This window comes from Pogona vitticeps, chromosome 5, assembly GCF_051106095.1.
Source record: "Pogona vitticeps strain Pit_001003342236 chromosome 5, PviZW2.1, whole genome shotgun sequence".
Lineage (NCBI taxonomy): Eukaryota > Metazoa > Chordata > Lepidosauria > Squamata > Agamidae > Pogona > Pogona vitticeps.
This window is the reverse complement of record NC_135787.1, coordinates 18458446-18471426: the sequence shown is the minus strand read 5'-3', so window position 1 is coordinate 18471426 and position 12981 is coordinate 18458446.

Sequence of the window (12981 nt, the reverse complement as noted above, 5' to 3'; positions counted from 1 at the left end):
ATGAGCTAAACCTTACTTTTGAGATTTCCAAAATGAAACATTTCTGGAGAGCACTTTTGGAGTCAGCTAATGCCATGTCTCTACTGGCATGATAAATTTTTAGCAAACTCTTTCCTGGAACCTGGTGAGTTGCTGTACATTTTCTTCGCTTTTTGGTACATCTTTATCTTATATATTTTTTTAAAAAAATTGCTACTGGCTGTCAGTTTTGGGATAGTTTTAAAAAACTCTGCTGTTTGCTTTTTACCTGCTTCTCATCCGCAACAAAAAGTAATAACAACACTAATTAATTATGGTAATAAAAGTTTGGTAATAAATTACTAGCTGTCTGTGGCACCCTACCCTGTATTCCCCCTACCTTGTTCCCATCCTAGCCCTTTATAGCAGGGGCAACAGTGCTATGCCAGTCCTGCAAACAGTAACTCCTCCAATGAAGAATTGGTTTAGTAGCAGCATTCATAACATTGTTCTCTGAGTTCTTTCATGGTTGAAGGAGAAATGATCCCTTGAGGGATAATATTTCTTTTTAATCTAGTTTGAAAACCCTTTAGGAAGGACATACCAGTTAAGGAAGGACTAGAAATCACTGATAGTATACATAGGCGTTTCACAACCAGTCCCTGACCTCTCCAGATATGGCTAGGAAAGGATTCCACCTGAAACCCCTGGAGAACCAGTAGCAGTCATGGAACACAATCTACCTGTGCTACCTGACTCAATAGTCTGAAGCAGTATAAGTCAGCTTGTTGTTGTTTAGTCGTTAAGTCATGTCCGATTCTTCGTGATTCCATGGACCAGAGCACGCCAGGCCTTCCCGTCTTCCACTGCCTCCCGGAGTTTGGCCAAATTCATGTTGGTAGCTTCGATGACACTGTCCAACCATCTCATCCTCTGTCATCCCCTTCTCCTCTTGCCTTCACACTTCCGCAACATCAGGGTCTTTTCCAGGGAGTCTTCTCTGCTCATCAGATGGCCAAAGTATTGGAGCCTCAGCTTCAGGATCTGTCCTTCCAATGAGCACTCAGGGCTGATTTCTTTCAAAATGGATAGGTTGTTCTCTTTGCAGTCCAGGGGACTCTCAAGAGTCTCCTCCAACACCACAACTCAAAAGCACCAGTTCTTCGGTGGTCAGCCTTCTTTATGATCCAGCTCTCACTTCCATACATTGCTACTGGAAAAACCATAGCTTTGACTATGCGGACCTTTGTCGGCAAGGTGATGTCTCTGCTTTTTAAGAAACATCACCTTGCTGACATCACTTGTCATCGCTAGTTTCCTGCAATCCTAAACAGTTGTTCATCAGTATTCAGGGGATTCCATTTAACCTTGAGTAGTGTGTGTGGTCTCTACTTCCTTCTGCAACAACCTATAGATCTTGAACATCTACCATCTAGTTGTCTCAACAACCTGGTGACTTTCTGAGTCATACAATGTAGTAGACGACTCATAGTAGATCCCACAACCAGTCAATTATTGCTGGATAGATGATGCATGTATTTGGTTTTTTTTAAAAAAAGAAAGGGGGGAATCTATCCAAGGAAAGCAAAACAGGGTCAGCCCTTTTCCTGCCTTTCTTTTGTAGTCATGGTTACAATTCATTTTATTATTTATTTATTACCATTTTTATTTCATAATTTCCCTGAAAATCAGCTCCCCAGGTGGTAATTAGGAGCTATTTAAAATACTGTATGGCTGTGCACAAATGCCCTCTCAAAATCCTATGGCGTGTTTATGGGCAGAGAAACTGGGCATAGGAGAGAGGGAAATGATTTCATCAGATTTTTCCAGGAAAAGGCGAAATTCTCCAACAGCATCTTGAATCTTGAACTTACCATCAGCAGGAGTTGTAGGACAGTTTTGCGTCCCACCACCTCCACCAAAAAATATCTTCTTGTTCGGAAACATCCTGTGGGAAGAATTATCTTAGGACATATTTCCCAAGACTTTTATTGAAATGTGAGAAGCTATGAAGGCTGCCAGCCAGCACAGGGATTATACAGTGAAGGACAGGACATAAACCTTCACCCTTAGCCCCTTTGTAAGTAAAGTGAACAGAGAAATCCTAAACCACATCTATGAGACTTCCTTTGAAATTTCACGTCCCAAATTCTTTTTTAAGGCATTTTTCCATGCCAGATTACAGGAGAATGGTCCACATTCTCATGGACAATATTTCCAGTATTGTACTAGCTTAAAGCAGTAAAACCATTAAGATCATTTTGGCACTAAAACATAATTTAAAAGGTATATTCACCGTACCTTGGAGGGAACCAATTACAAATCCAAGGAGACGATGCATTCTGCAAGCCAGAACAAACCGAGGAAAAGGTCCTTCCTGTTTGCCGTAAAGTGGGTCTCCATAGATAACCCTATCTTCAGGAAGGCCTTGGTTGAAGGTCATAACATCTGGACATGCTCATAAGAGATGGGTGATCCCATCAGCAGTCAGGTACTCAGTGCTTTACACACCTTGACTTGGACCTCGAAGGGAAAGAAGATTGCATGTCTGTTAATGTCAGATTACTTTGAGCTCAGTTTCTTGTACCAGTGTGTAACCTGGCTGCCACATTTTGCACCAATTAAGGCATGAATGAGAGTCATGCCAAATCAGGCTAACTCAGGCAGAATGGTAGCTGACACACCGGGCAGAGTTGTGGCAAAGGACTCCTTGCCATTAGGGCCACACTGGAAGACCAGAGACAACACAAGAGTCAAAGCATTCTCCCATGCTACAGCTAGTATCTTACTGCAGAAACATGGAGCAGAAAGGCAATAGCAGAAGCATGTAGCCCATTCCACTCCAGCAGGCTTCCTGGTGCATGGCCCATCTTATAAGCAGTGTGAAAATGGAAGGATGGCAGGGAGCCAGCCAGAGGAGAGGAGACACAAAATTGATCACCCCGTCCATAGTTTTGACCTGTGAGCACAATCTCTTATAGCTGTATCCCAGTCCCTGAGTCTAATGCTCTACTGACAGGAGTGTCTCCATCTTGTCAGAGTTTATTTCCAGGTTGTTCATCCAGACCAGTGTTTTTGGACTGCAATTCCCAGAAGTCTTCATCACCAGCTATGCTGACTGGGATTTCTGGGAGTTCCAGTAGGTAATTCTTGGGTAACCCAGAAGAACATCTGGGTTACCCAAGGTTGGGAATCACTGATCCAGACTAGTACATCAAACCCGGGCAACTTTCAAAGGCATTGGCTGCTTCCTCGGTATTAGAGGACATGATGCTATAAAGTTGAGTCTCATAAGCATGTTGGTGACAACCTTACTCCAAAGCTTAGAATGACCTCTCCCTGCAGTTTTCTGTAAATAATGTAGGACTCAGGATAGAACCCTGTTGGACATCATATGGCAAAGCTCCATAATGATACCGTCTATAAGTACAGTTTTACTAGGCACAGTCCTATGTATCATAATTTCGTAGAATGTATGCTATATAGGTATAATTTCAAATGGCCAAGAATTCCCATTCTTTTAGAGACCCAAGCCTCCTTCTCCACCATGTCTCTATTTCTGAAGTATTAATCTGTCACTTTCATCCTCTAAGCCAGTGGTTCCCAACCTTGGGTAACTCAGGTGTTCTTGGGCTGCAACTCCCAGAAGCCTACATCACTTGTTATGCAGGGCAGGACTTAAGGGAGTTGTAGTTCACGAACATCTGAGGACCCAAAGCTGGGAGCCACTGCTCTAAACAAAGAAATATCGTCAGCCTTAGCAGCTTCTAATTTGGAGGCATGTCGTATTTTACAGGTATCCAAAGTGACTTGCTAGTTGCAGTCAACATATCTGCTACCCTTGTTTAACATGCTTCATTGCCTTAATTTATGCTTTTTCTCCAAGGTTTTTAAGTTGTACCATTTCAAGGGCTGCAGGGAAGCCAAGTGCCATCTTTCTCTGTTGCTGTTCCAGTTTGATAATAAAAGGCCAAAAAATTGTGATAAAAGAGCCAGTATTTCATGGAGAATGGAAAGGAGTGGATTATTAACTGTCAGGCTCTGTGGAACCCAGTCTCCATACGCTATGGAGTACACATGTACTCTGTATGCCTGTGCACACACATATATATCATATATGTGTGCATATATGGTATATATGTGTGTGCACAGACATATAGAGTGTGTCTGTATATGTACCATACATACAATATATCTATATATATGACAAAGGGAAAGAGAAAATGTGTAAGTGTTTTATTAAAATATGTACGTATCACCATGCATGCTTTTGACAAGAACCTATCTTAGCCATATTATTTTGTTAAGAATGTGTTTTCTTTGAAGTTAATATTTCAGCTACATTCATACATGAAGAGCTAAAGAAATAAGTTTTGAGAAGCCAAAAAGAAAGGAAAGTGTATTTAGGAAACCCAGCAGCGACTGTAATTCTCAATGCTTGAGCACACTGCCACTTAGTGGCAGGATTCAGAAACTTAACACCTTTCTGAAAACAGCAAGAAACACTTGTTATTTTAACACCCAGTGTAATTTTTTAAAAATCCTCCCTTGATTTTCCTTTAAAGATATTACTGCTGAGAGCTAGTGCAGTGAAGGGCTTCAATATTTGCAAATTACTTTTATGAAGAGTTTAATGCCTTTGTCAACAGAAGGTATTAACTGAGGAATCAGAAGCCGCCTAGAGTGGTCCTAGGACCAGATAGGCGGGGTAGAAATAAAATTAATTAATTAATTAATTAATTAATTAATTAATTAATTAATTAAATAAATAAATAAATAAATAAATAAATAAATAAATAAATAAATAAATAAATAAATAAGCATTAACAATAACATCCTAAGCTTCTCCAGTTCCTGCAGCCTTTTTTTTGTACTTTTAAAAGGAACTGTCAATTTCCCCCCACTTCCTTCTTGCAAATTTGAAGCCGCGCCTATTGTATACACGTTTTCATGTTGATATCTCAGTTGCTAGTAATGCAACTAAACTATATAAATGTATCTATAAACCTATACATCTATATAAAAGTCATTAGAGATCTTATACATTTTTTTTTAAAAAAATAAATCTTTTATTGAGGAATCCTCTTTTTGCCACTTTCTTGTAGCATTTCTTGGCAAAGCACCTGTCAGTGTATTCATACAAGATATATTTTAAATAGTTTATAATGTATATTCTTTGATTATATTCGGAATTAGCAAGGCTTACTGCAGATGCTAATGTCCTCTTAATGCTCTAGAGCAGAGCACGGAGGTGCCTCGAAACCCCACTCCGGATCCTGGCCCACCACCTGTCGAAGCACCAGCACTTCCTGAGGTTTGGTTGCATGGGGGGGGGGGAGTAGTGATCTGGCAACTTATGGCTCGCATGCCCACAGAAAGGGCTCTGCATGCCAACTGTGGCACGTGTGACATTGGTTCGCCATCGCTGCTCTAGAGTCTCTCTGGCAATAGAGCTTCCTTTCTCAGTGGCGTGCTAGTAAAGGATGCTTTTGTTTTACTAAACAATTCCCTCCACACCCTCTTTAGTGTGACTCTTCCATTGAAATGATGGCAGAAGGGTCCTGATACACTTTCACTTTTGTTGCCTTGCTTCTGAGGAAACCACATGGCCCATTGATCACCATCAAGTCTGAGAGGGAGGTCACAACCAGACTTACACAGGGATCAGATCCAAGGACTGACTAGAGATGGGCACAAATCCAGATCATTGGATTGTGCTGGATTGTCATAATGGCACCACAGATGCCTCGCAGTCCCATCCCCTCACCAGCCAGTTTCCCTCACTCACTAGCCAGCATGCACTCTACTACTACTATTCTTCAGTCATTTCACCAGTCATGGCAGGAGCACAGACTTACATTCACCACCTCCTCCAGCAGCTGTCCACTCAAAGGCACCACTGCAGCAATCCCTGCCATGCCACCTCATTAGAGTGGGCAGCTGCTGGAGGAGGCAGAGAAGGGAAGTCTGTGTTCCTATTGCAACTGGTGAAACAACCAAAGAGGAAGAGGCATGGAGCACATTCCAGCTGGTGAGTGGGGGAATCTGGGGGGGGGGGGCAGGAGCATGTGGCACCCATCTCTAGTACTGACCATTTCTGTAATGATGAACATCATTGGCATCCTGTGGTAGATGTACAGCCGTTCCATGCTGACATTTTTGGAATGACCTATTTTCACTCCCTCTCCATTTCTTGTGCTCATGAATCACGGTGTCCTATCAAAGACTCAAATACGGTATCTGTTAAGTCTTTTAATCTAAGCAATTATCATAATTTCTTACCCCTTTCTTCTTTTCTTTAAAACAACCAACCCCATATTGAGAATAAGTGAAGGGTGGGCACTAAAAAAACTGAGCTAGGAGATCCTGGGGTGGGAATTTTATCCCTCACACTGAGGCCTTAAGTGAGCCTCTGCTTCTCAGCCTCAGATCCCCACCTGTATTAAGCAATTAACAGTGATTTATATAATTACTGAGAGGAAGGGGAACGGGTTCTGAGAAAATATATGAATAATGTGCAGAATACTCCAAAACAGTATAAAATGCTGACTATCGCTATCAAATATGAGACTATCAGAATGCTTCTGTATCTAATGAGCATACAAAAAAAAAAGGAAAAGGAAAAGCTATGTGAATGCTATGGCAGACTATATTGATGACTCTTTAACTCCTACATTCAGGATACATTTCTGATGCTATATTCAGTGTTCAGAAGTTGTAGATAGTCTCTGAATCTGATAGCTCACACCACAGCTTGGACAGTATCTCTGGAAGAAAAATCCCCTCTCCCCACCTCTATCTTTCCGTCTGCTGAAGGTCTCCAACCAGGTAATGTGTTTGTGGATAATCTCTGTACATTGCCTTTAAAGAAGTCCACAGCATTTTATTAAATAGATTACAGAGCTGGTCCTGTCATTATGGAGGGTGGGGGGGACAGGCACCTTGTGATGATGGACAAGAGGGTGGTAGCAGGAGTTCTGAGATGCCTTCCCTCTACCTCCAGCCTTAGGCAGTCCCATTGTACTAACCAGTGTCTCTGCAGTGACCATGTTTGGTTATTGTCATCCTGGAAAGGACTGTCTCCTTTACTCTCCTTCTCCCATCGCATTTCTTCCAGCACTTGTGGGCAAAGCTAATTCTAGTGGGCAACAATGTGGTCAGCAGATATCATTCTGAGCCTTGCTTGGCTTGTGTCAGCAGCTAGTATTACTCCAGGCCAGTATTTGTATCTGTAAGCAAGGAATGAGATAGGTGCTGAACCTGTAACAGTGATGTCTGGGTGACAGAGCTGTGTGCGTCACATAGCTTACACTGAACCCCACAAGCTAGTTTGAGTATTGTGCAGGAAGACACTGCCCCCGCGGCAATGTTGAAATGAGAGCCAACTGCCATGGGCTTCTGTTACACAGAGGGCAATGTCATCTGTGGTGGCATCAGCTTTGGTGCTGATCATGCAATCTACTTCTTTTTTAGGAAAGCAATTGCTTGTGCAGAGAGACTTCCTACCTGGAAGTGCTCATCAATGCAAGCACTTAGCATGTCCCTTCTTCCGACATGATGCTCAGCCTATCTCCCAAGAGATAATGAACCTCTTCAAATATTGTTTTCAAGTGATTCTCTGCAAAAGACAAAAGCATGCAAAAAAGATCCATTGTATCACTGATGCCTATGTGCACTTCTGAACACATGCCCACATCTGTTTCAAGATGTCCTTGTGGCCCCCTATAGTCGACTATGTCTTTTGTGGTGGATGGTAAATATGGAGCCAGTTGCTATGGTCATTTGTTGCTCGTGGCTAGAACTGAACTGGGATTCTTATCTGTAAACTGGTGGTTCAGATTGCTGAGATCACTGTCCCATCCTCACCCCCTCCCTCCCCTGCTCCTGGTATAATTGTCCTTTGAAGAAAGACTTTATTAGATAGTTGGATGTGGATCTGAACAATATACAATCATCCTCTACTAAGACATGGAGAAGTTTAGTGATTTCTTGTACACCTTGTCAGCATAATATTTTACCCCTATAAGTGTGGTTTCTGTAAAAGAAGCAAAATAACCCGAACATGTTCAGTTGCAAGAGAGCAATGTAGCATTTTCTGGAAGGTCAGTGAAAACATATATTGCGGTTTTTATCACTCGTCACAACTCCCACAGACATTCATTCCTCCCCTTTATTTCTTTGTTTTCCCCGCAGATTTGGGTTAATAGGCACTACAGCGCTGGCATCATGGAACACTGATGATTTTGTTCCCTGGGTTATGATGCTAAATGTTATTTCCTTTGGCAATTCCATTTGAGGCTGGCAGGGTCAGGAAAAATATGCTGTGCCTGCAGGGAGAGGGGGGCATGATTTGGTCGTTTAACCGAGCTAGGGTGGTCTCCGTGTGGCTCTTTCCACAAACTGTAATATCAACCCAGGAGATTAGGGGAAGGAAAAAATAACCCACCAAGTAAACAAGGTAATACACAGCAAAGCTGTACAACACTCGCTTTCATCCTTCCTCTGTGGCCTTTGCATATCATCCTTTCCAAAATAAAAATAAATCCCTAACCACCCATGAACCTTTAGCCCCTTTTTCTGTGAGAGGGTATTGGACATAATCATTGCTAAGAAATAAGATTCTCCTGGGGGCGCTATTATAGCATCAACCTCATTGACTTCCTTTCCTGGGAAGTGCTCTTTCCATCTATCACTCAAGCAGTAACCGGATGAAGAAGAGATACTTGATACCGACTCAAACACAGGCAAAGGCACTCTTGGCGAAAGCCAAGGGGAGTTAGGGAAAGAAACAAATCTGTCATCTGGGTCTGGAAGGAGAATCTCATTTCAGAGTTCTTTAGGCATCTCACAGCTGATCCACAGACATTTGTGCTGGGAGTGGGGTTTTTGGTCTTTGGGTTTGTTCTGCAGACCAGATTACAAAAGTGTTTGGTTTGACTTTAATCTCCCTTATTGCTGTATCTTCTATGCAATTCCTTTTTCTAAAGAATTACTATGACTAACGGAGCAAAGTGCTAGCCATTGCATTCTTTGTATTGCTGTACAGTGGGGTGTAGTTTACTAGTTCAGAGTGTGCCTCTGTCCCTTCTCCCTTTTTTTCTTCTGCCCTCTGTTTGTAAATGCTTGCATTTATGCTGTCAGCCTGACATGTACAAAGTGTAAGAAAGAATTTTTAAACAGGTTATAAATTATATTTATAAGCAAGTGAAAAACCAAAGCCTGTGTGTGTGTTTTTATTTAGTTTTTCAGAGAAAGCATCTAAAGCTTCTGTCTCCCCCACATATAAACCCGGGCCTCAGCCGTATTTCCTACTCAACACAGTTGAGTAAAAACAGGAATTGCAAAGACCTGTTCGATGGAGGTGAACTGTTTGTACTTTTCAAGAGAAATCCAGCTGCTTTGCAAGTTAGCGTCGGCTCAAGGGAGCCTTGTCTTTTGGTGGGTCTGCTGAACAGAAACGATCCAAAGAGGCACTCATCCAGACCATGAACATAAAGCTTTGCTGCACTTGGGTGTGTCAAGTAGCATCCTCTTCCTGTGGCACAGAAGAAATCACAGGGCTTGAATAGTGATGTCCAAGTCTACTGTTCAATAACATTGTACTCTGTTGCCCGTGTGCAAACCTTAAGCATGCCTTCTGATTCTGGGCTGTGAATTGGAGTCTTATGCAGTTTCTTCAGTCTTTCGAGGTTTAGTGGACAAGTTGTAATCGTGCAGAAGAAGTCACTGTAATTTGTTCCCTTTGGCTGAACAGTAGGGAAGGGGTAAAAGAGCCCCCACTATATTGGCTCAGAATCTGGAAGGAGGGAGTGCAAACAGAAGCTGGCCTAAATGTGAGGTATGTTGTACCTTGTATTTCAGGGAAGCCAGATAGCTCATTGAGTTATGTATCTGGCTACAGAGCCAGAGGTTGAAAGGTTGATTCTCCACTGTGCTCTCCAGGTGAACAGCCAGCCTGTGTAGCCTTGGACAAACTGCATGGTCTGAGGATGCCCCCAGAAGATGGGAATGGTAAACTATTTCTGAATATGTGCAACTCAGAAAACCCTGGAAAAGGTCAACATAAATCAGAACTAATGCCACAGCACACAACTGTTGTTGTTATATTCCAGGGAAACACTGAGTGATTCAGACATGGATTAACTGGTACTAAAGAAAAACATCCATCTAAAGATGGAACTAGGAGTTGGGAAGGGCTGATCAATGCAAATCAACAAAGCACTGTTCAGATGGACACAGAAAAGAAATGCAAGGATCAAAATCCAAAAATCAGACCAAACATTAATGAATCTGAAAGAAATAGGACCTGGAGCATTTCTTCCTATAAACATATTTTATAGATGCAAAGTCCATTGCAGCATTGGTCTGAGAAGCTTAGGGAAATTCTGAGTAATAAGAGAAAGAGAGGTTTCATTTTGTGAAATGTTAGTGGGTATGGAAAGGACAAAACAGGCCCAAGGTATACTTTTTTCATCCCCAAAAGGCAGTCTGTGCCATTGTCTTCTGCTTTTCACAGAATGTTGTTACAACTGAGGTTATCCAAATGTGTGAGAAATTTGGGACACAAATGATCAGATGAAGAATAGCATGGACAAGCAAGGTGCTCCACATTTTCTTTCTCCATTAGCATGCTATTAATATCTTTTGTTTTTAAAGCACTTTTAGCCCACACTCCTGTGATGAGTTACACATAGCTAAATCTCATTTAAATCAGTGGGATCCAGCATATAAATAAGAGTCAAGACTTGCTGGGTGGGGTGGGGGGGAATCCTGAGTTATTTCTGTGAACTTCTTTCAACCTTACTCCATCCTGCACCTTGCCCTACCTCTTGATCCCGCTAGTCAATTAGGCATTTGGTTATCCAGTCATGTCAGCTCTCTGGGGTCTCAAACAACACAGATTCTTTTGTACTTCTTACTTGAAATAATTTTGCAACTTGAAAGACACCTGACTTTTTTTTATTGCAGTCAGATCTGTGGCTTTGTTCTATTGGAATCAAAGGAGTATAAATCAGAGTTAAAAGTAATTGTTTTGCCATGCTGTTTCCCAGTTGGTTTCCTCATTATGGTACTACAAATTTTCCGTCTTTCACTTGGACTTCACTCAAACGCAATGAAATAGTGGAGCAAGAGTGGCATGTTAGATGGAGTGGTGGTACGACCTATCTGTCGGAATGGGGGGGGGTGTCACTGTTCAATTCCTATAAAAAAATTAAATGACTAGGAAAGTGGGTATGATGCTTTAAATTTCTTCTCCCCCCACCCTCCAGCCTATGGTTTTCTATCAGATAATTTTATTTCATTTTTTCTTCTTCTTGACTTTTCTTTCACTCCCACTGTTTTTCTCTCTGAAGACATTGCTTTTGATCTCGAGCTCCCCTGAGAGGAAAATGTCTGGGGAGAAATAATTTCAGAGAGAAAAATAGGGGTAGCAGAGGGTTTCTGATGATGTCCTCTGTAACTATGCTGAGCTTTACAGAAGACTGGAAACCAAGCTCTGTGAGGAAAGACTGAAAGAACTGGGCATGTTTAGCCTTGAGAAAAGAAGAGAGGGGGAAATATATGATAGCACGTTTAAAATACCTGAAAGGAAGTCATACAGAAGAGGAGCATGATCTCTTCTCGATCATCCCAGCGTGCAGGACACATAATAATGGTCTCAAGTTGTAGGCTAAATATCAGGAAAAACTTCTTGCCTGCTAGAGCAGTACAACAATGAAATCAGTTACTTCAGGAGGTGGTGAGTGCTCCAATGCCAGAGGCATTCAAGAGAAAACTGGACAACCATCTGTTAGATCTGCTTTGATTTGTATTCCCGCATTCAGCAGGGGCTTGGACTTAACAGCCTTATAAGCCTGTTCCAACTCAATTATTCTGTGATTCTATTCTATTATGCTACATTGATCCCTACCAAATGACATAGGTCAACAACAACATGCTAGTATCCTGTTGCGTTACATGACTGCAGAGGAGCAATCACATAAATGCTTAGCCTGCTTCGGCAGACTCCCCTTTGCCTGTCTGATTTCTCATTGCTTATAAGATCGGTTGTGCAGCAAGGGGGTTGTGGAACACAGATCTCCTGGTACATTTCTACTAGGATACTGGCCTTAATTTTTAACAGGAATTATGCCAGTCTTATCAAATTTGTTCCTTGGATATGTCTGTTTAGCAGAGTCACGGAACGATGAGGAAGCTCCATGGTTTTTTAAAGATTTGAACTGAACAATGCTCTTTGTTTAGAATATGAAAGTAATCATATGGTTCTCTTGGTTTTGATCCGATAGTATAGAATTACATAACCGATGACCTACCAAACCAGCCATAGGTCATTCCAAGGTTGATTAAATCTGTTGTAGTAGCGGGCATGTAATGGATATAGCCCTGCTTATATCCTAGTAATCCACTGAACAGGATTCAGAAGTTGTGCCTTATGGACTGCCAGGTTCAGAATATCCCTGCCTTGCACTTCCACAGAGACAAGGTAAAGGTAAAGGTTCCCCTTGACAATTTTTGTCCAGTTCTGTTCGACTCTAGGGGGCGGTGCTCATCCCCGTTTCCAAGCCATAGAGCCAGCATTTGCCCAAAGACAATCTTCCATGGTCACACAGCCAGTGCGACTTAGACACAGAACGCTGTTACCTTCCCACCGAGGTGGTCCCCATTTATCTACTCGCATTTGCATGCTTTCGAACCGCTAGGTTGGCGGAAGCTGGGACAAGCGACAGACACTCACTCACTCCGTCGTGTGGATTCGATCTTACAGCTGAAGATCTACAGACCTTACAGCACAGAGGCTTCTGCGGTTTAACCCGCAGCGCCACCACATCCACGTTCTATGGAGGCAACCCCCCCAAAAAAAACCAAAATAGATTTGGAGTCTAGCAGAGTCTAGGCCTGTAATTCAGGTCAAAGCCCTGCAATCTTCTGATTAGCTGGGACTATGATATCATCCGATACCCTCCTCAAGCTTCCCTGGTACCTCTGAGCTTAGATGCAATTCTTACACTACCTGGAAGAGCA